General features: G+C 44.0%; 1 protein-coding gene and 1 non-coding gene across 10 annotated transcripts in view; one reads left to right on the forward strand and one right to left on the reverse strand.

Annotated features, from left to right (window-relative positions):
• Nucleotides 1-24,984, forward strand: part of RIMBP2 (RIMS binding protein 2) — a 307,137-nt gene that overhangs the window by 44,889 nt on the left and 237,264 nt on the right. The gene's annotated exons all lie outside the window — the stretch shown is intronic.
• Nucleotides 19,521-19,593, reverse strand: TRNAL-CAA (transfer RNA leucine (anticodon CAA)). The gene has a single exon. It is a non-coding gene; the product is annotated as a tRNA-Leu (tRNA).

A 24,984-nucleotide genomic window follows, 5' to 3' on the forward strand; every position in this document is an offset into this window, starting at 1 on the left:
GTCTATGTATCTGTTTATCTCTACTCAAAACCTTGAGTTCATAATTGTACATCCAAATGCAGTCTAACCCCACAGGTTTCCTGCAGCCCAACGCTGCCCCCGCCACCGCCACCCCGCCACAGTGTGTCTGCCTTCTTTCTCTGACAGTGAGAAACCTGGATTCCATTTTACTGTTGTTGCTGAGTTGCTCAGTCGTGTCCAACTCATTGCGACCCCATGGATTGCAGCACGCCAGGCTTCCCTGTCCTTCACCATCCTGCGGAGCTTGCTCAAATTCATGTCCATCGAGTCGGTGATGCCATCCAACCATCTTGTCTTCTGTTGTTCCCTTTTCTTCCTGCCTTCAATCTTTCCTAGCATCAGGGTCTTTTCCAATGAGTCGGCTCTTCACATCAGGTGGCCAAAGTATTGGAGCTTCCCCCTCCAATGAATACTCAGGATTGATTTCCTTTAGGATGGACTGGTTTGATCTCCTTGCAGTCCAAGGGACTTTCAAGAGTCTTCTCCAGCACCACAGTTCAAAAACATCCATTCTTTGGCACTCAGCTTTCTTTACGGTCCAGCTCTCACATCCATACATGACTACTAGAAAAACCATAGCTTTGATTATATGGACCTTTATCAGCAAAGTAGTGTCTCTGCCTTTTAACACGCTGTTTAGGTTTGTCATAGCTTTTCTTCCAAGGAGCAAGCATTTTTTAATTTCATGGCTGCAGTCACCATCTGCAGTGATTTTGGAATCCAAGAAAATAGTCTATCACTGTTTCCATTGTTTCCCCACCTATTTACCATGAAGTGATGGGATGGGACCAGATACCATGATCTTCATTTTTGAATGTTGAGTTTTAAGCCAGCCTTTCCACTCTCCTCTTTCACCTTCATCAAGCCAGATATATATTTATCTGCTCAATCCTGGAAGACAAAAGCATTACTAAGGAGAGTTCAACATTTACTTACAGCTCTTTCTGTCTTGGGTTTGAGGACACATACTCAAAGTACTACGTTTATCAATTACTTAGGGAACCCCCTCTGCCCTTCATGTGGTCATATATTCATTTGAAATACAATTCGGTTCCTTAGCTTCTGTTTGCATTCTATTTTTTAGACGATTTTAAAATTTTTATTTATTTATTTTTGGCTGCACTAGGTCTTCATTGCTGCAAGGAGGCTTTCTCTAGCTGCAGAAGAGCTGAGGCTCTAGTTGTGGTACAAGGGCTTCTGGCAGTAGCTTCTCTAGTTGCAGAGCACAGGCTCCAGGGTGCGTGGGCTTCAGTAGTTGTGGCACACGGACTTAGTTGCCTCAAGGCATGTGGAATCTTCCTGGACCAGGGATCGAACCCATGTCCCGTGCATTGACAGGTGGATTCTTAACCACTGGACCACCAGGGAAGTCCTGTATTCTGTTTTAAGGGTCCTTTCCCCATCCTGTTATATAATTTTTGAGACCATATGGCTTTTAAGTGGATGGTCTAGGGGAGTTTGAATACAGATTCTCGCTGACCTGGAAATCCATTTTCTCATCAATGGCAGTGACATTTGCAGGAGCCTTGGTGGGCTTTGCCACTGAAAGTTGCTCATGAAGGTACATAAGCTTTTGGCATCTTAACCTTGAATGGTCAGAGGAAGCAGAGGGTCCAGTGAAGGCTTTCTTGGCCACCAAAGCAGTGACTGAGAGGGAGGGAGCACAGGTGAGGTAGCACCTCCCGCAGACTTCAGTGTTTGGTGGGAAAGCGTTCCTGCCATTGGTTCCAGAGTTCGAGGCTGAGGAATCCTGTGTGCAGACTCTCTGATCCAGAGCCAGGAGACTCTCACTGTGCACCTTGCAGTGTAGACCAGACTTTCTCATATTCATGCCTCTTTACTGTGTCCCCCACCCCTCTGTCTCCCACGATTCCCCAACATGCAGTTTGCACCCAAATTTTATACCAGAATCTTCTCAGGGACCCTACATGTTCCCTCAGCTCCCTTGCTCAAGTGGCATCTGTTTTAAGATAATCACTGACCTGGAGGTTTCTGTGAGATGCCAAAGAGGAGCGTATAGGGAAAGAGGAGAGGTTCGAGGCAAAATCTTTGGGATGATTAAATCCCAAAGACCGAGTCCAAGTACTACTGCCAACACTCATGTGTCCTGATGTCCGTCTCAAGGGTTTTATTTTTATACAAAAAAAATTTGTTTAGCTGAACCCTGTAGCAGACAGGATCTTACTTCCCTGACCAGGGATCAAACCGGTGCCCCTACAGCGGGAGCATGGAGTCTTAACCGCTGGACTGCCAGGGAAGTCCTGTCTCAAGGGTTTTATACCAGCGACTGCTCCTTTCTTCTCAAGCCTCTTCTCCCCTGATCCTAGACTCTTGCTCTTCCCACATCCTCCTCCTGTCTCTCAACCCCGCCTGCCTACACAGAAGGGGCCGTTAGGCCCTCAAAACTTGGCAAATCTGAATTAAAACTCGTTATTACAAACCGTGCACTGATTTTTGAAGGCTTTGGAAAAGAAGAATGTTAAACAGATTTATTTAGGTATGAGTTAAAGTGTACTATTAAAATTAATTTGATCTGTTACTTTTTTTTTTTTTAAGTCCCCCTCCCCTAACTTAAGATACCAGGTATGGCTCACATTATCTTTTTCCTGGATGGTGTTGAGGGAGGCCATGCCTGCCTTCTTCATGCCCTCCCTTCTTGATCTTGCCGCATCCAAATCTTCCTTTCTTTCCCACCAAGGCGGCTTTAAAGTGATTGACCGGCAGCAAGGGTGCTGGAATGTTGGGGAGGTGCAGACGGAAGAGGGCAAGGACTGGTGGAAACAGCAATGGGGTGAACTTGTCAGAGTGGGTTCCTGAAAGCGTCTTTTCAGTTGTGTGTTTGCAGCCCTGTCCGGTCTGTTACCTGTCAGCATCGCTTGATTTCCTTTAGGGTTCAGGGAGAGCACTGAGTGCTCAGCGGAATCCTTCCCAGAAGCTCCCTCCGAAGGGAACTTGGTTAATTTCTCGCAAAATGGTCCCAGCCTGGCTCAGACGTATATACATAGGCGCAGCTACAGCTCTCATCTATAAATATTTAAATGGCAGCTCAGCTTTCAGACAAAGCACGTCAGTGGCAAAGATCAAGCTTTTTGACCTTTTGTCAGTTTGCTCAGTGAAATATGATTCTCCTGGCCTCCGTTCTTTGCAAAATGTTGTCTCCTCTTTTTTCCATAGGGAAAAGGGCTACATTTCCTCTAAAGGTACAATGGAGAAGACTTTTGGGGTCTCTTGGTATTTATGTGTGCACGCTTGCTAAGTCGCTTCAGTCGTGTCTGACTCTTTGCGACCCTGTGGACTGTAGCCCTCCGGGCTCTTCTGTCCTTGGGAGTCTCCAGGCAAGAACAGTGGAATGGGTTGCCATGCACTCTTCCATCCAGGGATCAAACCTGTGTCTCTTTTGTCTCCTGCATTGGCAGGCAGGTTCTTTACCACTAATACCCCCTGGGAAGCCCCTTTGTATCTTAATATATCTTATGTATCTTAATGTATCTAAATGTAAATAATAAAATTCCTGCTCCTGACTGAATGAGATGTCTCAGAGGTGGTGTGGTGCTTTAGCTCCTGGAGAGGCAAGTGGAGCTAGCTGAAAGAGTTGAAGTCAGATGAGGAACCTGGAGGTCCAAATTCAAGTCCTCTGGCTGAGTGGGTTTCCCTCCCACCACCCACCTAACCAGACTGCCTCAGGCCCCTGGGTGCTGCAGGCTCCTTCCTGTGGCAAAGCCCCTCTCATGAGCTAATTGTTAGTTAGGCCTTCTTTTGTAGGTGCTGAGAAGATCCAGTACAATACTGGAGAGAGGAAAGGGGGAAAAAAAATCAAGCATCTTGGGATTTAGCATCATATGGCAAAAACTCTCTGCTCCTAAATATACACGCATTTGAAATATGGTTTGGCTCCTGTCCAGTGTTCATTCTCTGATTTTGAATATTCTCAGCACACGCATATTTAAAGCAAGAAACAATATATACCAAAAGGGAAATTTAAAAAGAAACACATCGAGAGGCTGCTTCAAAGTAAGATCAGAGATTGGAAACCACATAACTTTCTGAAAGAATGAAAGCTATGAGGTTTAGCAGGAAGGACTCACGAATATGATAAAATAAAGCTTTATTTGCTCTCATTGTCCCTGTGAAACTCTCTCTGTAAGGCTGGTTCCTCCCGACCCCTAGGATAAAATCTTGGGTCGCTGCCACTGACTTCTCTCAGGCAGTGAGTATCCCCTGTCTTCGGTCCCTTACGTGGTAGCTTCGTTGTTAGAATATCCAGGCGCACGTGCATCCTCATTTAAACTTAAGCTCCTTCCCGCTCCTTGGGAGGACCTGATTTGGGTTGTGTTGGAAAGGGCTGGTTCTTGGGAAAGACTCAGCTCAGAGGCTAATTCCAGCTGAAGTTGGGGTTCTCTCCCGCACCCATCACCGTGCTGTTAGGTCATAGTGGGGGTGGTCCTGCTGGGGTTGGGAGGGCTCTGTGGGCCAGTGGACCATCTGGGTTTGGACCCATCCCCTCGACTTCCTGCCTAGCTGCGGTGAATGAGTGACTCAACCGCGGTGTTGCTCACGGTTTTCTCATCTATAAAATGAGAACGAGAATGTTACCTGCTTAATGAGGGGGGCGGGCAATGAGAACTAACTGATGTCCTACACTGACGGGTGACCAAGTAGGACACTCAGGACTCTGACCACTCACAGGAAGAACTCATGAATGTCCACCAGCATCCCCCTTGTCATCATCACTGCCCATCTTATCATGGTCCGTGCTCCTCATTCTAACGATTTCTTCTTTTCAACCTGTCTTCCTGAGCGCCCATGGTCCCCCTGGCAGCTACTGTGGCATGCTCGCTACTGTTACCCTGCCTCCTATAGCGAGGGGTCCAGAGGTGGTGCTAGGAGATATCTGGAAGCCCTGTTTCTCTGTAGAGTGAAATGGAAGAGTGCCCATCTTTGTGAGTTGTGCATGCCCAAAAGCCCCTCCAAAGAGCATCACTCGGGAAGCTAAGGTGCTTCTGAGACCCCAGAGCCTGCGACCTCAGTCCCAGACTAGGTTGTAGCACTTCTCTCCTCGGAGCCTTTTCACCTTGTGCTTAGCATCCTTCCTATGACATTTACACAGCAGTTTTAGTATTATTATTTAAAAAGAACCAGGGTAGTGCAAATTTTTGTTCAAAGAAATGCTGCTTGAAATCTCTTTGATATTTGCCTCTAAGGTCCAGGAGGCACACATTTATTCCTGGCAATTTCCTTTTAAGGCACAAGCTTAAAGTGCAAAATATAAGTTTCTAGATCCAGTCACTTGTTTGAAAGGGAAATCTCTCTTCTCATCACTCTCTGCTGCCCTCCAGAAAACAATGATCTGTTAGGAAAACAACCCTAATCCTTCCTGTTTACTGAAGTGGTGAAAGGGTCTTCAGACAATTAATGAACTTCAGGCTTCCCTGGGCAGAGGATTGAGATTGGCATCTATGTGTGGAAGTGGGTCTTCAGAATGTTTCCATGTGGATTTCAAATGCCAGGTCAGGTCATAGGGGCTGTGTGTGCTGCATCAGGGGGCATAGCACCCTCTTTCTCCTTATAAATGGAGGGACCCTGCCCCTGGGTCATGCCCAGTGAAAGGGCTTCCCCAGTGGAGTCCACAGATAAAGATGCTATGAGATGCTCATATGTGGCAGAGGGACTGTGCCAAGTGGAAATAGCACAGGTGTGGTGTCAGAAGCAGGTCTATTTGGAGCCCAGACCTGGAGCTAAGGACACATGACCTCGGAGGGTTTTAAGAATGGAATTGACAACCATTGGGGGAGAGGGTGCAAGTTGGCCCCCAGAGAGCATAGTGCACTTGAGGGACAGAAACATACTCTGTGGCAGAGCTTGCAAGCTACCCACCCAGGAAACACCCCTCTGTTTTGGTGCCAAGGAAGCAGAGGCAATTTTCCTTTCATACCTGCTCCAGCCCCCTGGATGGATCTCCCGAAGAAGATGGTCAAATCGGTTCACCCCACACTTGCTGGGTACATCTTCACATCTGGTGTCTTCAGCTTCCATCGTACACTCTGTGTACCTCTCCTTCTCTCAGAGCCTTGGAATGCCTGTTTCTATTTACTTCTCTGACCTGCAGACAGGGTTCCAGTTTAGATTGTCCTGAGGCTATGGGTGGGAGGGCTGGGGGGTAGGTTTCTATACCTGCCATTGCGGGGGGCACTGAGTGCAGCGCTCCCAGACCCCTGTGTCCTCTTCTGGGCGGGCAGCCAGGCCTCAGAGCACCCCCTTCCCCATCACATTGTTATCTTGTCAAACTTCTGAGCAGGTGGTTTTCCCAGGACACAAGGGCCTTTCTAGAAGGGTACAGGATAAAGCAGGAGGAGCTGGTCACGGGAAGGGGATCCGTTGTTTGGGGGTTTCCTCCTCTTCCCACACTATCTCCCCATGGATAGAGAACCTGGCTGTTCACCTAAGATCTTTTTCTCCTGTAGCATCAAGTGGTTGTGGAAAGATGCTTCTCAGTTAAGGAGTCCGTTTTCAGGTAGCTCTGGGTCTGGGTGGTCCATGGGACCAGTTCTGGTCAGTGAGAGGAAAGAAGAGGTGATGTGTGATGTTTTAGAGCACAGACGATGGAGAAGCACAACCCTTGGTCACCCACCTGCCAGGTGGATGCTGAGGCCTGCGTGACCCCTAGGAACAGGGGACCCCCAAGACGGAAGAGGTCTGGATATCTGGGTTTCCACATGCAGGGAAGCTGCTATCGACTTAAAGATACTACACAACGTGAGAGCTGAGAGTTAAATTTTATTTGGGGCAAAATGAGGACTGCAGCCCAGGAGACAGCACCTTAGATAGCTCTGAGAAATTGCTCCAAAGTGGTAGGGGGAAGGGCAGTATATATGTGATCTGGGTGAAGGGGGAATGCATGCAATCAAGCGCTTATTTTTTTTGTAGAAAGTTTCTGTTGGTCTCGTGAAGCTTCTGCTGGTCATGAGAAAGAGTCACCACCATAAAGGATTTTAGTGCTTTTCTGGATGTGAGGAAATCCAAGGATTGGGCTCATAAAATCAGCTTCTGAGAATATCTAACAATCTGAAGATCTGTCCTGCCAGACCCCACCCCTCCACCCCAAACTCCTTCAGGGAGTGTTGAAGGTCAGCAGATGAGCTGCAGCAGCACATGATTTAATCCTTGTGGAGTAAATGACAAGCACCCACGGCAAGTGCCATTTTGTAGTTGACACTGCCCCCAGCTAGGACCACTTGCATTGATTGTCTTTGTGAGTAGGACATAAACACGTGTTACTTGAACCCCCACATTTCAGTGCCTCCCTTGGTAGAGGCTAGTTTTATACTAAGACCCTAATCCTAACCCTCTTCAATTACTTCCTTGTCCATCAGCTCCTCCTCTTACCCTCCACTACTTGATTTATCTTATCATTGTTGTGTAGGGTAGGAAATTGAGAGCCCTGTTACTGGTGCCACCAGGCTATTGGTTCATCAGGAACCATGGGATCCATATGGATCTGTGATCAACAGGAAAAATGACATTTAGGTCTCACACTATTTAACTCTTTTTGCAGCAACAATTGTTGTGCATGTAGAATTTCTTTAGTAAAGTATAGTAATTTTAGATCACTTGTATGTAACTCATAGTGTAATATATATCCTTTATAGAATTTCTTAAAAAATATAGAATATAATTAAAAAATTTTAAATTATCAATAAACATACCTCACCACAGTCCTCATGGGTAACATTTGATAGTTATAGCTTGAATCATACTTTACTAGGATGTTGAGAAAGTGTGGATTGAATGCATTTGGGTAGGTAGTTTTCATTTTCATCTTTATGCTTAGCTGTTTTCTTTTTTAAGCAAGGAATACACTAGGTGTGTAATTCTAAAAGAAAAGATGATTCAGGCACATCCATTATTATCCTTTGAGATAAACTTACAAGTAGAATTTCTGATTCTGAAGATAAACATGTTTGTAAGGCATTGGATAAATAGTTTGATATTGTGTCCATTTCTTCTCACATAAGCAGTACACAAGATTTGCCTTCCCCTCTTGTCTTGAAAGCCTTGGGGAAATTATTTCCATTTGTTATTATTTATTAGAGGAAAGCTAGAAAATAAAGAAGTGTAAAAATTAAGGAAGTAGTAATTATGTTACAGCAGGCAGGAAGCTAGGTATTAGCAGAGAAAGGGGGCGGGGCCAGGTGGCAGGAAACGACTGGGCTTGTAAACAAGCCGGTCCTTGAGCAGAGGAAGGGAAGCAGGAACCCTCAGAACCGACAGGAAATCACACATTTTGGGTTGTAAGGGTCCAAGTAGCAGACGAAGAGGTCTTCCCTGGTGGCTTAGATGGTAAAGAATCCACCTGCAATGAGAGAGACCTGGGTCCTATCCCTCGGTTGCGAAGATCCCCTGGAGGAGAGCATGGCAACCCACTCCAGTATTCTTGCCTGGAGAATCTGCATGGACAGAGGAGCCTGACAAAGAGTCAGACGTGACTGAGCGACTAAGCATAGCACAGCACAGCAAAGAATGCTTTTGAATTATGGTGCTGGAGAAGAATCTTGAGAGACTTTGGACTTCAAGGAGATCAAATCAGTCCATCCTAAAGGAAATCAGCCCTGAATATTCATTGGAAGGACTGTTGCTGAAGCTGAGGCTCCAGTACTTTGGCCACTTGATGCGAAGAGCTGACTCATTGGAAAAGATCCTGATGCTGGGAAAGATTTAAGGCACAAGGAGAAGGAGGCAGCAGAGGATGAGATGGCTAAATAGCATCACTGACTCAATGGACATGAATTTGGGCAAGCTCCGGGAGATACTGGAGAACAGAGGAGCCTGGCGTGCGGCAGTGCATGGGGTCACAAAGAGTTGGACAGGGATTAGCGACTGAACAAGCACAAGCCGGCCAAGAAAGGTGGGAAAAGGCTGCAATCTCCTGCATCCAAAGTAAACTTTTGCTCATTGTGCTCTCATTGCAGTAAGATTAGTCTACAGATCAGAAGTTCTCATCATGTACCAATGCCATGACACTTCTGATCTAAGCTAAATGGGGACCAAAGTCCCTCCTCCTCTCGGGAAGATGGAGCTGGGAAGGAAGTCAGGGATGTTGATCCCTAAACTCCTTCCCTAGTGAATATTCTGCTCCTTCATTTATATGGCCCTCGTAACAGGCTTGACAAAGAGGCCTGAGAACTCCTCACCTGTCTGCCCACTCTCTCTCTGAGGTCATGGTGGTGGTGGTGGTTTACTCACTCAGTTGTGTCTGACTCTTTGCAACCCCATGGACTGTAGCCCACCAGGCTCCTCTGTCCACGGGATTTCCCAGGCCAAGGATACTGGAGTATTCTTAACCTCTCTGCTTCATCTCCAAATTCTTTCGCGATGAAGAAAGAACCTCAAACTCAGCAGCAACAATTAGTGACAAATGCATTCAAAGATAATCAGTGCTGAAATTTTAGTGATGCTCTTTAACCTAGAAATATACAGTATGAAGTGTGCACATGTAGCTTTGTGTGCACATGTGCGTGTCCATGAGAATCACACAGGCTAATGCTGGTCCCCTAGACCCAGAGATTGGGAGTGGCAAACCCCAAATTTCATTCCTTGTGGGTGTTGGAACCTCCTGGCTGGGAGGCCTAGTCCTGCTTGTCACCCCAAGTCAGGAGAGCTGGCTCCAGAGCCTGGCTCTGTGACTCTTGAGTTGTAAGACTATCAATAAATCGTTCAAACTTGGAGCCAGTTTTTTCCCTCTTGTTCTTGGGTAGATGATTTTATGGCTTTTTCCAACTGGAGCTTTGTATGATTTTATGTTTTAAGCAGGGCACCCCCCTTTTATGATAGCACTCTTCTTTACAGCTCCAAACTTGAAACATCTCTGTCACGCCACAATCCTCTGCTACAGAGATGTGTGTGTTTGCAACCCTTGACTGGTACAGAGAAGCATCTTTTAAAATGATACCCCAAGGATGGGATGGGAACAGAAGGTTATTAAGAGCATGGAAAAACAAGTTAATCACCTCTGCTGTGTGAATGTGCTTCAGCATTCACGAATTTCAAAGCTCGGCAAAGGATCGTTCACTGGTTGTGGTTTTCTTCTGTTCTCGCTATAGCTTGGGAGTACAAACAAAGCTATTAAGTGATTTAGTAATTTGAAAGAGCTTTAACAAATCCATTTAGTTAAGTGAGGAGGACCCATATGTAAAGGCTTGGTTTCAGATTTCTGTTGGCTGGGAATCTTTCCATTAAAAGAAAATGCATCTCCAGGATGCTTAAGTATTAAAAGGGAGTGTATTGGCTCAGATAACTCGATAGTCCAAAGATCAAGAAGACATCAGGCATGGTTTGATCCAGACCTAAACTTATCAAGACTCTATGGCTTTTCATCCTTCTCTGTGCTCTCTTTGGGTTAAAGCTGGTTCCTCCTATAGTTACAAGATGATGTCTAATACCTCCCTCAGTCCTTGTGCCTCATCACTTAATTCCAGTAGGAAAGAGCATAACTTTTCCCAGTCTTAAAGTTTCCTGTGGACCAGCTCAGGTCCTAGGCTCACCTCTGCATCGTGACCATAGTCAGGGGAATGGAGTGTATTGATTGATTTCCTTTTTTCCTTTTTTTTTGGTTGCACCATGCAGCATGCAGGATTAGTTCCCCAACAAGGGATTGAACCCACATCCCCTGCAACCCTGCATTGGGAGCTCAGAGTTTTAACCACTGGGCCACCAGAGAAGTCCTTGATTGGTTTTCTTAGTCCATTCAGGCCACTATCACAGAACACAACATGCTAGGTGACACGTGTACTCACTCGCTTGGTTGTGTCCGACTCTTTGCGACCTCATGGACTGTAGCCCACCAGGATCTTCTGTCCATGGGGATTCTCCAGGCAAGAAAACTGGAGTGGGTTTCCATGCCCTCCTCCAAGGGATCTTCCCAACCCAGGGATGGAACCCAGGTCTCCTGCATTGCAGGCAGATTCTTTACCATCTGAACCACCAGGGAAGCCCCTGATGACATGAACAACAGAAATTCATTTCTCACAGCTCTGGAGGCTGAGTTCAGGGTGCCAGCCAGCATTGTTGAGTCCTGTTGAGAGCTCTCTTCTGGGTTACTGGTGGCCATTTTCTCTTCGTGTCCTCACTGGCAGAGGGGTAGCTCTTCAGGGTCTCTTTTATCGCTTTTGTAAGGGCACTCATCTCATTCATGAAGGCCCCACCCTCATGACCTGATCACCTCCCAAAGGTCCCACATCCAAACACCATCACCGTGGGTGTTCGGGTTTCAACACATGAATACTGGGGAGACACATTTAGCCCCCAACATCACACAAAGCCAGTGCTGGAGAAGACATTGAGGGTGGGGAGCTCTACAGCATAGATGGAGTATAAGTCTTCATTCTGCTTTATTTTCTTACCTGGATAAAGAAGTCGGTTTTAGGAGTCTTGTTAAGCTTTCTGGGGGAAAAAAAATAGCACTGCTTGTAGTCTGCCAGATTCCACGGTATAAATTCTGCAAATGTAGCTGATTTCAAGCTATCGTGTTTCAATATCAACTTTCCTGAGTACAGTAAGTCCCTTATGTACAGACCCTTTAAAAGTTGTGAACTTTCAAAGATGTGAATGTGCATGTCCAATCACACAGTTAGTTCCCGTGTCTGGTGTATGTTGTCACAGGCACGCATCCTCTCAAGTGGTTGTGCTTTGATATACTTTACTGTTTAGTACTGTATAGAATACAGTGGTTCAGCATCTATTTCAAGCCCAGGTTGTCTAAAAGTAACTGTAAGAGCAGCAGTGATGTAGCTGGTACTGCTCTACTTTTCAAGGTACTGGAAGATTAAAAATATTTAATTTATTTTTTGTGTTTGCTTGTTTTTATGTATTATTTGCATGAAAAATACTATAAACCATTTACAGTACAGTACTGTATAGTCGATGTGTTAGTTGGGTACCTAGGCTAACTTTGTTGGACTTATGAACAAATTGAACTTACAAAAGTGCTCTTGGAATGGAACTCATTTGTATGTAGGGCACTTACTGTGTTTAATAATTGGAGAAGGTAGCCTCTGGCTTCAATACATTGTTGGGAGCATCTTTGTAACTTGCGGCTGGTTGTACTGGTTACCTTGCATGTTGGCAATACTCCCTGGGTTACTACAAATACCTGACATCAGGCAGACCTTGGATTTTCCTAAAGTGTGCTTTCCCTGGTATTTTGAACTTTTTCTTCCTAGAGGATGATTTCAGGAGAGGCACTGAAGCGATGTGATGATTTTGGCCTTAAAGGCTCGAGGGTTGGGGGTCTGTCCTCTGGTTTTTCTGATGTCATTTGCTGGCTGTGCTGACTCTGAAGGCTGCCTGTGATTAGAACCCTCTGGTTTTGAAACCTCTTCTAATAATTCCTGTGCATCACACCCAGCTGTTCGGTTTAGATCCAGGTGTGGTGTCCTCCACTAATTAATTTGTCCTTGATATTGAGGCTCCTTGAAATAGCAATACTTTTAATCTTTGCCATCCCATGAATATATATATTTTTAAAAGGTTAGTCTTCCTAGATGAGATAATGAATAAGCCACTGGTTGAGTCTGAATCAATATGCAATTGTATTTTAAATGCAGCATGCATCTCAGCGCTGAGTTTTACTGCACTTTTAACCAAGGTTACACTGGTCTGCCTTAATAGATTAAATGCTGAGGGGGCTGTGAAAGCTAATTTATCTGAGGCCACAATGGAGGAAAGCATAGGTCTCCTCATACCACCTCCTCTGTCTTCCAGTCTCATAGCAAGTATTGGTTTGAGCAAGTTTGAGGTCTTCAATGTTAATCCACCACCCCACTTCCTTCCCATTGTCTTAAAAGAGGAGGCAACAGACCCCAGGACCCCACAGTCTAGCTTTTCTGGCAGGGAGCGGTGGAGTCCTTAGTGAGGAGAGTCCTGTTCTGATAGAGTGGCTATAGACTCTAAAGCCTGCCTCAGGGCCTTTGCACATGCTGTGCCCTCTGCTGGGATTCTCTCTCTCTCTCTCCATGTCCTTTTCATCACAGTATAGGGCAGACATCTCCCTAGAGAGGCCCACTCTGACCATACTCTCTAAAGGAACTCTCCCTTGGGAGAGTGGGCAGGGGATAAATTAGTTTGGGATTAACAGACATACACTACTATATATAAAATAGATAAACAACAAGGACTTACTGTATAGCACAGGGACCTATCTCAATATTTTGTAATAACCTATACAGGAAAATAATGAAAAAGAATACATCTGAATTACTTTGCTGTATGCCTGGAAACTTATACAACATAGTACACCAACTATACTTCAACTGAAAAAAGAAGGTAAAAAATATAGTTCCCTACTTAAACACCCCAGCCTTTGCTTTCATACTTTCTTACTCTATTTTCTCCTCATTTTCATGAGCTGAGATTGCCTTGTTTGCATGTTTGTGGTCTCTGTCTCTCCCACTGGAATGTGCACCCTTTGGGGCCAGGACCTTATCTTTCTCTCCCTCTTGTTCACCAACGTACCTGTGCTGTGGGTGATACATACATTTGAATGAATTAGTAAATGGATGAATGAAGAGCCTTGGTCCTCCATTTCCAGGAAGACTGACCCAAGAGAGCTTTCCTGCCTCCACATGTATGGGATTTGGTTTCCTCATCTGTAAGATGGGGGACCTTCCCTCAGCCTTTGGGATTTCTGTAGAAACCTGTGTTCTTCCCCCTCAGTTTGTTAAGTGTAATCAGCCAGAAGGCTTTCTCATCTGTATTTGTATCTGCATTTCGTGCCACCTCCCCACCCCCAACAGTCTCTCCTGTTGGTTTGTCTGTGCGACTGATCCCTTCCTGATGGAGATTATGTGGTCCTCATGGAGGGGAGCTGATCCTAGCTCAGTCAGTAAAGAATCTGCCTGCAATGCAGGAGACCCGGGTTTTATTGTTGGGTCAGGAAGATCCCCTGGTGGAGGAAATGGCTACCCACTCCAGTATTCATTCTTGCCTGGAGAATCCCATGGACAGAGGAGACTGGCAGGCTACAGTCTATGGGGTCGCAAAAGTCAAACACGACTTAACGACTAAACCAACCAACTGTGGGGGGCACTGACATCAAGGAAATGCCAGTGTGGCCTGTGTGACCAGGGCCAGGACAAGCCCATATGCCTTACACAGTGGAGGGCTCAGGCGGAGGCTTCTCTGTCATCTCAGAACAGAAGGTTGGCCTAGGATGGCAGGTGGAGGAGGGTTTCATTTTATTAAAACAATTTATGCATGTAAAATATCATGTATGAAATGAGATACCAGTCCAGGTTCGATGCATGATACTGGATGCTTGGGGCTAGTGCACTGGGACGACCCAGAGGGATGGTATGGGGAGGGAGGAGGGTTCAGGATGGGGAACACATGTATACCTGTGGCAGACTCATTTTGATATTTGGCAAAACTAATACAATTATGTAAAGTTTAAAAATAAAATAAAATTTAAAAAAAATTTATGCAATTAAAAAAATATTTTGTCCGTGCTGCCCAGCTTGTGTGATCTCAGTTCCCTAATCAGGGATCAAACCCAGGCCATGACAGTGCCAAATCCTAACCACTAGGCCTCCAGGGAACTCAAATTTATACAATTTTTAAAGGTTACTTTCCATTTACATTTATTACAAAATATTGATATTCCCTGTGCTGTAAAATACATCCTTGTAGCCTGTCTTACACCAAGAGTTTGTACCTCTCACTCCCACCCTGATATTGCCCCTTACTCCTCCCCACGGGTAATCATGAGTTTGTTTTCTATATCTTCTTTTTTTGTTGTTTTCACTGGTTTGTTGTATTTTAAATATTCTATATATAAGTGATATCATGCAGTATTTGTCTTTCTCTGTTTGACTTATGTCACTTAGCATAATGCCCTACAAGTCCATCCATATTGTTGCAAATGGCAAGATTTTGTTCTTTTTTATGGCAGAGTATTGTTCCATTGTACGTATGTACCACATCTTCTTTATCCATTCATCTGCTGATGGACAGTTAGGTTGCTTCCATGCCTTGCCTACTGTAAATAATGCTGCTATGAACATTAGGGTATGTGTATCTTTTCATATTGAACTTCTTGGTTTTTTTTTTTTTTTTGGATATATACCAAGGAGTGGAATTTCTGGGTCATATAGTAGTATATTTTTAGGTTTTTGAGAAGCCTCCTTACTGTTTTCCACAGTGGCTGTACCAATTTAAATTCCCATCAACAGTATACAAGTACATTTCCTTTTCTCACATCTTCACCAACATTTGATATTTGTGCTCTTTTTGATGATAGCCATTCTAATAGGTGTGAGGTGATATCTCATTATGGCTTTGATTTGCATTTCCTTGATGATTACTGAAGGAAAGTTACAGGGCTCAAAATAGCCTGGGGTTAAAACACCCCTCTGGATTCTCTCCACCATTCTATACAAAACAAAGAACTCTCTCACCCGAAGGAAAAAAATGGACATTAAGGTTGATTATGCCCGGCTCCCAGCCGGTCCCAGCCTCTGGCGGATGTCTGGAATTCCTTGCCTCAGCCGTTTAAGAGATAACTAACCTGAACAACCTTGGAGAAGAACAGGCCCCTTAAGACAGTAGATTTCCACATATATGCCTATATATATACTTACTCTTTTCTTGGGTTGGTGCAGCAGCTCACTAATCTGACTGCAGCCCCTTCTAGCCTCATTAAAGGTGATCTATTCCTGTAAAGTGCTGGTCTTGTTCTTTTCTGAACCTCGCCTTCTCTAACTCCCTTACCTTACAATTAGTGATGTTGAACATCTTTTCATGTGCCTGTTGGCTGTCTATATTTCCTCTTTGGAAAACTGTCTATTCAGTTCTTCTGCCCATTTCTAAATCAGGTTAATTTTTTAGATGTTGAATCATATGACCTGTTTATATATGTTGGATGTTAATCCTTTATTGATCATGTCATTAGCAAATGTTTTCCCCATTCATTTTGTTTATAGTTTTCTTTGCTGTGCCAATGCTTTTAAGTTTAATTAGATCACATCTGTTTATTTTTGCTTTTATTTCCTTTACTTTAGGAGATGGGTCCAAAAATATTGCTACAATTTATGTCAAAGAATGTTCTTCTTATGTTTTCCTCTAGGAGTTGAACGGTATATGGTCTTACATTTAGGCCTTTAATCCATTTTGAGATTATCTTTGTATATAAAATACATTAGGTCTTGAATCCATTTTAAGTATATTTTGGTGTTAAAGAATGTTCAAATTTCATTCTTTTACAAGTCAGTTCAGTTCAGTTGAGTCGCTCAGTCGTGTCTGACTCTTTGTGACCCCATGAATCACAGCACGCCAGGCCTCCCTGTCTATCACCAACTCCTGGAGATCACTCAGACTCACGTCCATCCAGTCAGTGATGCCATCCAGCCATCTCATCCTCTGTCGTCCCCTTCTCCTCCTGCCCCCAATCCCTCCCAGCATCAGAGTCTTTTCCAATGAGTCAACTCTTCGCATGAGATGGCCAAAGTACTGGAGTTTCAGCTTTAGCATCATTCCTTCCAAAGAAATCCCAGGGCTGATCTCCTTTAGGATGGACTGGTTGGATCTCCTTGCAGTCCAAGGGACTCTCAAGGGTCTTCTCCAACACCACAGTTCAAAAGCATCAATTCTTCAGCACTCAGCTTTCTTCACAGTCCAACTCTCACATCCATACATGACCCCTGGAAAAACCATAGCCTTGACTAGATGGACCTTTGTTGGCAAAGTAATGTCTCTGCTTTTGAATATGCTATCTAGGTTGGTCATAACTTTTCTTCCAAGGAGTAAGCGTCTTTTAATTTCATGGCTGCAGTCACCATCTGCAATGATTTTGGAGCCCAAAAAAATAAAGTCTGAGACTGTTTCCACTGTTTCCCCATCTATTTCCCATAAAGTGATGGGACCAGATGCCATGATCTTCGTTTTCTGAATGTTGAGCTGTAAGCCAACTTTTTCACTCTCCACTTTCACTTTCATCAAGAGGCTTTTTAGTTCTCTTCACTTTCTGCCATAAGGGTTGTGTCATCTGCATGTCTGAGGTTATTGATATTTCTCCCAGCAATCTTGATTCCAGCTTTTGCTGCTTCCAGCCCAGTGTTTCTCATGATGTACTCTGCATATAAGTTAAATAAGCAGGGTGACAATATACAGCCTTGGCGTACTCCTTTTCCTATTTGGAACCAGTCTGCTTTTCCATGTCCAGTTCTAACTGTTGCTTCCTGACTTGCATATAGGTTTCTCAAGAGGCAGGTCAGGTGGTCTGGTATTCCCATCTCTTTCAGAATTTTCCACAGTTTATAGAGATCCACACAGTCAAAGGCTTTGGCATAGTCAATAAAGCAGAAATAGATGGTTTTCTGGAATTCTCTTGCTTTTTCGATGATCCAGCGGTTTTATCTCTGGTTCCTCTGCCTTTTCTAAAATCAGCTTGAACATTTGGAAGTTCACGATTCATATATTGCTGAAGCCTGGCTTGGAGAATTTTGAGCATTACTTTACTAGCGTGTGAGATGAGTGCAATTGTGCAGTAGCTTGAGCATTCTTTGGCATTGCCTTTCTTTGGGATTGGAATGCAAACTGACCTTTTCCAGTCCTGTGGCCACTGCTGAGCTTTCCAAATTTGCTGGCATATTGAGTGCAGCACTTTCACGGCATCATCTTTCAAGATTTAAAATAGCTCAACTGGAATTCCATCACCTCCACTAGCTTTGTTTGTAGTGATGCTTTCTAAGGCCCACTTGACTTCACATTCCAAGATGTCTGGCTCTAGGTGAGTGATCATACCATCGTGATTATCTTGGTCGTGAAGCTCTTTTTTGTATAGTTCTGTGTATTCTTGCCACCTCTCCTTAATATCTTCTGCTTCTGTTAGGTCCATACCATTTCTGTCCTTCATCGAGGCCATCTTTGCATGAAATGTTCCCTTGGTATCTCTAATTTTTTTTTACAAGTAGCTATCCAGTTTTCCAAGCACCATTTATGAAGAGACTGTCTTTTTGCCATTCTATATTTTGCCTTCTTTGTTGTAGATTAATTGACCACAGGTGTGTGGGTTTTGGAGAAGGAAATGGCAACCCACTCCAGTATTCATGCCTGGAAAATCCCATGGACCGAGGAGCCTGGTGGGCTACAATCCATGGGGTCGCAAAGAGTCGGACAAGACTGAGCAACTTCTCTCTGTGTGTGTGTGTGTTTATTTCTAGGCTTTCTATCCTATTCCATTGATTTCTGTGTCTGTTTTTGCACCAGTACCATGCTGTTTTGATGACTGTAGCTTTGTAGTATAGTCTAAACTCAGGGAGCCTGATTCCTACAGCTCTGTTGTTCTTTCTCAAGACTGTTTTGGTTCTTTGGGTCTTTTGTATTTCCATACAAATTTTAAAAGGGAAAGGCCATCAGCCAGGCAACAAGTCATTATTCCCAGGGTAGCTGTTAGAAGTGGAGGATCAGGGGTTTGGAGAGTTGGGAATTTCAAATGGATCCAAGACTCTCAGGTGAGGAGAAAATCTGTACAATCATTTTGTGGAGATGAGCTGAAAGACTGTTTGTTTCCTACCAGTCCCTCAGTCCCAGTGAAAGGCAGTATTGTGTGGTGGTTATAGCACATGCTCAGTTAAGAGGGACTACCTGGTGTAAAGTCTGGTGTTCTCTGCCTTGCTGTGTGATCCTGAATAAGTAGCTTGGTTTTCTTATCCAAGAAATAAATATAATGATATGACTTGATTCATAAACCTGTTGCTATATGGATCAAATGAATTGAATAAGGCCTAGCGTTTGGAAGGGGATAATAAATATTAGTTGATGTTGGTTGTGAAAATAACATGTTATTATTTTAACTGGGACAGCCTGGCTTCTAAGACTAGGCTCAGAGACCCAGATAGAGCAAGGGACCTCCTTGAAGTTTGAGCTACCCTTTGGGACATCTCTTTCAATCAGTCCTTAAAAAATTTTTTTTAATCTTTTTTTCCCCCACTTTTATTAAGTATAATTGGCATATATACAACTTTAAGGTATATTTTATATGCATCATGAAGTGATTATCACATTATGTTTAGTGAACATCCATCATCTTATATAGATACAAAACTAAAGAAATAGATAACATTTTTTCTTGTGATTGTAATTTAAAATTCGCTCTCATAACAACTTTCATATATAACTTACAGCAGTGTTAATTATATTTATCATTTTGTGCATTATATCTCTAGTACTTATTTATCTTTCTTGTGATTCAATATTTTACAGATTATATTCCGTTTAAAGTTATTATAAAATATTGATTATATTCCTTGTGCTGTATAATATATCCTTGTAGCTTATTTATTTTATACATAGTAGTTTGTATCCCTTAGTCCCCTACCCCTGTCTTGCTCCTTCCCCACCAGTTACCACTGATTTGTTCTCTTTATATCTGTGAGTCTGTTTCTTTTACATCGTATTCAATCAGTGTTTTATTTTATTTGACCACAGCATGCGGCCTGTGAGAATCTTAGTTCCCTGACCAGGGATTGAACCTGGGTCCCTGGCAGTGGAAGCATGGCGTCCTAACCACTGGACCAGCAAGGAATTCCTTTATTTTTATTTTGCTTAAAATTTTTTTATTGTGGTAAGAACACTTAATATGAGATATACCCTCTTAACAAAATTTTAAGTGCATAATACATCATTGTTAACTACAAGCATGACATTGTACAGCAGGTTTCTAGAACTTATTCATCTTAGATGACGAAAACAAAACAGAGAATCCAGAAATAAAGCCACATAAATACAGTCAACTGGTTGACTGGGGCACCAAGGTTATGTAACAAACGGTGCTGGGAAAACTGGACATCCACATGCAAAAGAATGAAATTGTACTCTTAACTTAGATCGTACACCCAAAGCAACTCAAAATGGATAAAGATTTAACTGCAAGACCTGGAACTGTAAAACTCCTGGAAGAAAACAGAAGGGGAAAGCTTCATGGTGGTGGCTTGGCAATGATTTCTTGGATATGACAGCAGTAGACCTTATATTCCCACTCTGTCCCCAGGCCCCTGTGCCAGTGCAAAGAGTTTTCAGGCACGGAGGGCAGGGGGCTGCAGAGTGCCATGGTCAGACATGACTTTGACCCAGGCTTCTGCTATTTGCAAGTTGTATGACGTTTTCTCATACAACTTTTCTCATCTGTACAATGTTGCTGTTGTTATTTAATTGCTCAGTCATGTCCAACTCTTTTGTGACCCCATGGACTGTAGTCTGCCAGGCTCCTCTGTTCCTGGGATTTTTCAGGCAAGAATACTGGAGTGGGTTGCCATTTCCTTCACCAGGGTATCTTCCTGACCCAGGGATTGAACCCCATGTCTCTTGCTTGGAAGGCGGATTCTTTACCACTAAGCCACCTGGGAAGCCCCCATCTGTACATTGGGGGTAAGTATTACCAGACATGTACTTGTGCTGATCAGTGCTTGCTGCCCCTGCTCAGAATCCAGGGGCCCAGGTCTGGTGCAGCCAGGCTCAGTGCCCCCTCTCGGTGCTGACCACGTCCTGTAGTGCTCCTGGAACATTCTCAGCTATGTACCTACACGGGGAAGTTGAGGGACCCTCAATGTGCTGACTCATTTTCCAGGGCTCACCCAGCAGGGTCACCTCCTTAATTCCCCATGATGCCAGGACCAACATAGACACAGTCTGTTTTTCTGTTTTAAACTCCCGTTAATTCTTAGGCACTAACGAGGGCCTCTCAGCCCAGGAGGCTGATTAGAAGGGAAGAATTGAGTGGGACAATTAGGACGCAGAAGAAGGGAAGGACGGCGGGAGTCCTAATCCCCAAACAAGCTAGTGTGAGATCAGGCTTAACGTCAAATACGTCATCCGTCAAACAGTCATCCTCCGGCCACTTGGAGGCCAGTCCCCTGAGGTTCAGGTCAGGTGGCCTGATGTGGGTAATCACTTAGTTCTCTCCCTTAATGGCAAACAACAGACTAGGGATGAGGACTCTTGCACTTGGGTAATCTTGTAATTATGGTGTTGCATCTTTAAATGGCTCAGGGTAAACAGGATGCTGGAATTACGAAAGATGTATAATAAATGTTTAAATTGATGATGACACCGAGGTTGCTCTAGGTGCTAGGAGGTCTCCGTCTTGACATGATTTAGCTTTATTACGGGTAGGTCTCTCTTATCTTTGGTTTAGAACATTCCTAGCAGTTTTCTAGTATTAAAGTTGTTAATTTAACATTTCCAAAAGCCCAGGGAATAAAGTTAGCTATTTCTCACATTCAGAAAAGAGAAGGCTTTTTTCTTTGAAAATATTGGAAGTTGAGAGTCATTATGATCTTGGAGGAGGAGCAGTGAGCAGTCCTGAAGAGAGATCTTAGCTCTCTGCCCAGGGACTGGACCTGCGTAGCTCAAGTGGTAAAGAATCTGCCTGCGATGCAGGAGACATGGGAGACGTGGGTTCAATCCCTGGGTGGGGAAGATCCCTGGAGGAGGAAATGGCAACCAACTCCAGTATTCTTGCCTGGGAAATCCCATGGACAGAGGAGCCTGCTGGGTTACAGTTCATGGAGTTGCAAAGAGGAGGACACAACTGGGAAAGGATTCACCTGGTTCACAAGCCTGGACGGAAATCAGGAGTCCTAACCTCCAGTCCAGCAGGGGCTAGAGATTAGAAGCAAAGTGACCCTGCCTCTTTTCCCGATTTGAAAGCAAGAATATTTAAGGAGGCAAAATTATAAAAACAGCTATGAATTTATTACTAGAGACACAGCACAAGTGAGCGAGTATGCAGAAAAGCAGTTTATTCTTTCGAGACAGAGGCAAGGCAGAGATGCACACCCAGAGAGGAATGACGGTGTCCTGAATGAGGAGCGAAGTAAAGAGGTGATGTAAACCTCTTCTATAGGACAGTCCTTCCAGGGCTTTGTTTACTTTTGACCAATTATCTCCTCTTTCCACACCTGACTGGTCCTGGGATCCTCTCCAAGATGCATGCCCAACTTTTTTGCTAAGATGGATCCCATCACAGAGGCCTATGGATGCATGTCCACACTTGTTATTGGATAGGACCCCCTTCCTTTTTGACCCCCATGAAGCATGTGCTTTCTGCACATATGCAGACAGGGAAGTCCTCCTTGACCTCAGGAGTGAGTGCCTTGTCTGTCTACTTCAGCAGAGCTCAGCTTCTGCCACTAGCTTTGTCCTTGGAGTGTCTGGGTGAGAACAAAGCTTCAGTTTTACTCCACTTGACAAACGCCAGCTGTCCAGTCCAGGAGCCCATGTATCTCCTACCTCGATTACCCTTTCCCCCTCAGTCTATACTGGCCATCTGACCTATGGGGCTGCCCATCATGGGGCAGAGGTGAAGCCGAGTGTGGTCCATGCAGCCAGACTCCCAAGTGAGTTCAAATCCCGACTTTTCACCTCCCGAGCTGTTTGACTCACGGGGTGACTAACTTCTCTGTGCCTCCGATTCTTCCCTGTACCAGGCACACAGAACCACATTCCTGACCTCAGGGAATTCCAAGATTCCATAGGACACTTTACTTAGAACAGTGCTTAGTATGTAAGAGCAATCGCACTGGTAGCTGCTGTTATTGACACCGATAATTAACATTAAAAGAGAAAATCAGATTTCTGAAATAAGTTTTTGGTTGTTTTTTTTTTAAATAACCATACACTGAGCTTCAGTTTGAAAATAAAAAAGTGATTGGGCTGAAGAAAAGCCTCATCTGTGACAGACGGTTGGACACACACAACTGTTTCAGGGCTTCTAGCAAGAGCAAAATTAATTTTCATGTAAGATGATTAAGCAGATGAAACAATTCTTGTGCAGTAAATGTGACTAAATACAGGTGTTGCCTCTCATACCTGAGCTCAGGTACACACCATCCTCTGCAGTGGCCCCTTTTGCTTGCTCTCAGAGCCTTTAAACATTTTTTTGCTGTCAAATGTATTTTAAAGAAGTCAAGAGGAGAGAAATAGCCTATTGTATTTGCAATTTTTCTTCCTTCATTACTGATGTTCCAAGGTTCCTTCTGGTATCATTTCTCATTTGTCTAAAGAACTTCCTGAAGCAATTATTTAGAGCAGATTGCTGACAATGAATCCCCCCTGGTTTTCCTTCATCTGAGCATAATTTTTAACAATGACTGGAATTTTATTTTTTATTTATTTGTTTATTTTTGGCTATGTTGGGTCTTCATTGCTGCATGTGAGCTTTCTCTAGTTGCAGAGTGTTGGGCACTCTCTAATTTCGGTTCATGGGCTTCTCACTGCGGTGGCTTCTCTTGTTCTGGAGCATTGCTCTAGGTGCACGGGCTGTAGTAGTTGGAGCATGCGGGCTCAGTAGCTGTGACTGGCTGGCTCTAGGGTGTGCAGGCTTCAGTACCTCAGAGTCTTTATATTTGAGCAGCGTGGATGCTTCCAAATGGTGGGTCTTTTGCCATCTTCCTTTTGGCTGAAATGGCTACAGTGAGGAGTGACACGGTGAGGAATCCACCGTGTGGGTTTGCAAGCGCAGGGGAGCCTCCTGCGAGCTGCAGAAACAGTGTGTATCTGAGGGTAGAGTTAATTATTCAAACCAATGAGGACCAACGAGAAAGTGAGCGAGGCAGCCAGCGGGCCAAGCGTGCCAGATCACAGATGCTGGATGCTGAGGCGCCCCTTGCACACCATCCTTGATGGAGTGGTCCATGTGTCTGCAGCTCTCTAGAATTATTTTATTGACTTACATCTCTGGAAAATGTAGCAGCCGGACTGCTTTTCCTGGGGGAGGTTTTTATCTCGGCTTTCAATTTTCACTAGTTAATGTACTGTCATTCACAACCAAGCAGAAACACAAGAAATGGAATCTTTTATTCAACAGATAGTCACAGAGCCCTTTCCATGAGGCAGGTGCCATTCTGAGGACTGGGGACACGACAGGGTCATTCCAAAGCCTTGCTGTCGGGGAGAACATCCCCCTCGGATGCAGTCAACCTGGTGAAGAGGAAAAAATCCACTCATCCAGAAAGTGTAGATGCTTGTTGTGTACAAAAGAACAGCAATTAAAGGGGTGGGATGCTTTTGGGGTCAATGAAGAAATCAGTAGACTTTCTAAAAAAAGATCAATTTTAGGTTGACGGAAGTGATGATCAGAAAGTAGAGAATTCCTACGGACCTTCGCTCCTCCCTACCCACAGTTTTCCCTATTACCTATATCTTGCATTAGTGGATACTTCTGTCACAATTGATGTGCCCATGTTAATACATTATTATTCTTTTTTATGGTCATTAGCTCACTAAATTTTATTTTTTATTGACATATAGTGATTTACAATGTTGTGTTGATTACTGCTATACAGAAAAATGATTCAGATATATATATATATGTATGTATGTATGTATTCCTTTTTTATATTCTTTTCCATTATGGTTTATCCCAGGATATTGAATAGAGTTCCCTGTTCTATACAGTAGGACCTCCTTGTTTATCCACTGATACATTAACTACAGTCCAGAGTTTACATGATAGTTCACTCTTCTTTTTTGACAGTTTACTGTTGATGTTGTACATTCTGTGAGTTTGGACAAATGTCTATGACATGTATCCACAATTATGGTCTCATACAGAGTGGTTTTACTGCCTTAAACATTCCCTGGGTTCTGCCTATTTATTCCTCCCTCCTTTCCCATGCCCTGACAACCACTGATCTTGATTTTCACCATAGTTTTTCCCTTTCCAGAATGTCATAGAGTTAGAATCATACAGTGAGTAGCCTTTTCAGATTTTTTTTCACTTACTAATATGCATTTAAGGTTCTTCTACCTCTTTTTGTAGCTTAATAGCTCATTTCATCTTTGCTGTTGCTGTTAAGTCACTAAGTCTTTGCGACCCCGTGGACTGCAGCATGCCAGCCTCCCCATCCTCCACCATCTCCCGTAGTTGGCTCAAATTCATGTCCGTTGAGTCAGTGATGCTATCTAACCATCTCA

This window comes from Bos grunniens, chromosome 17 (genome assembly GCF_055505025.1).
Source record: "Bos grunniens cultivar Pamir isolate PY7600 chromosome 17, Bosgru_T2T1.0, whole genome shotgun sequence".
NCBI lineage: Eukaryota > Metazoa > Chordata > Mammalia > Artiodactyla > Bovidae > Bos > Bos grunniens.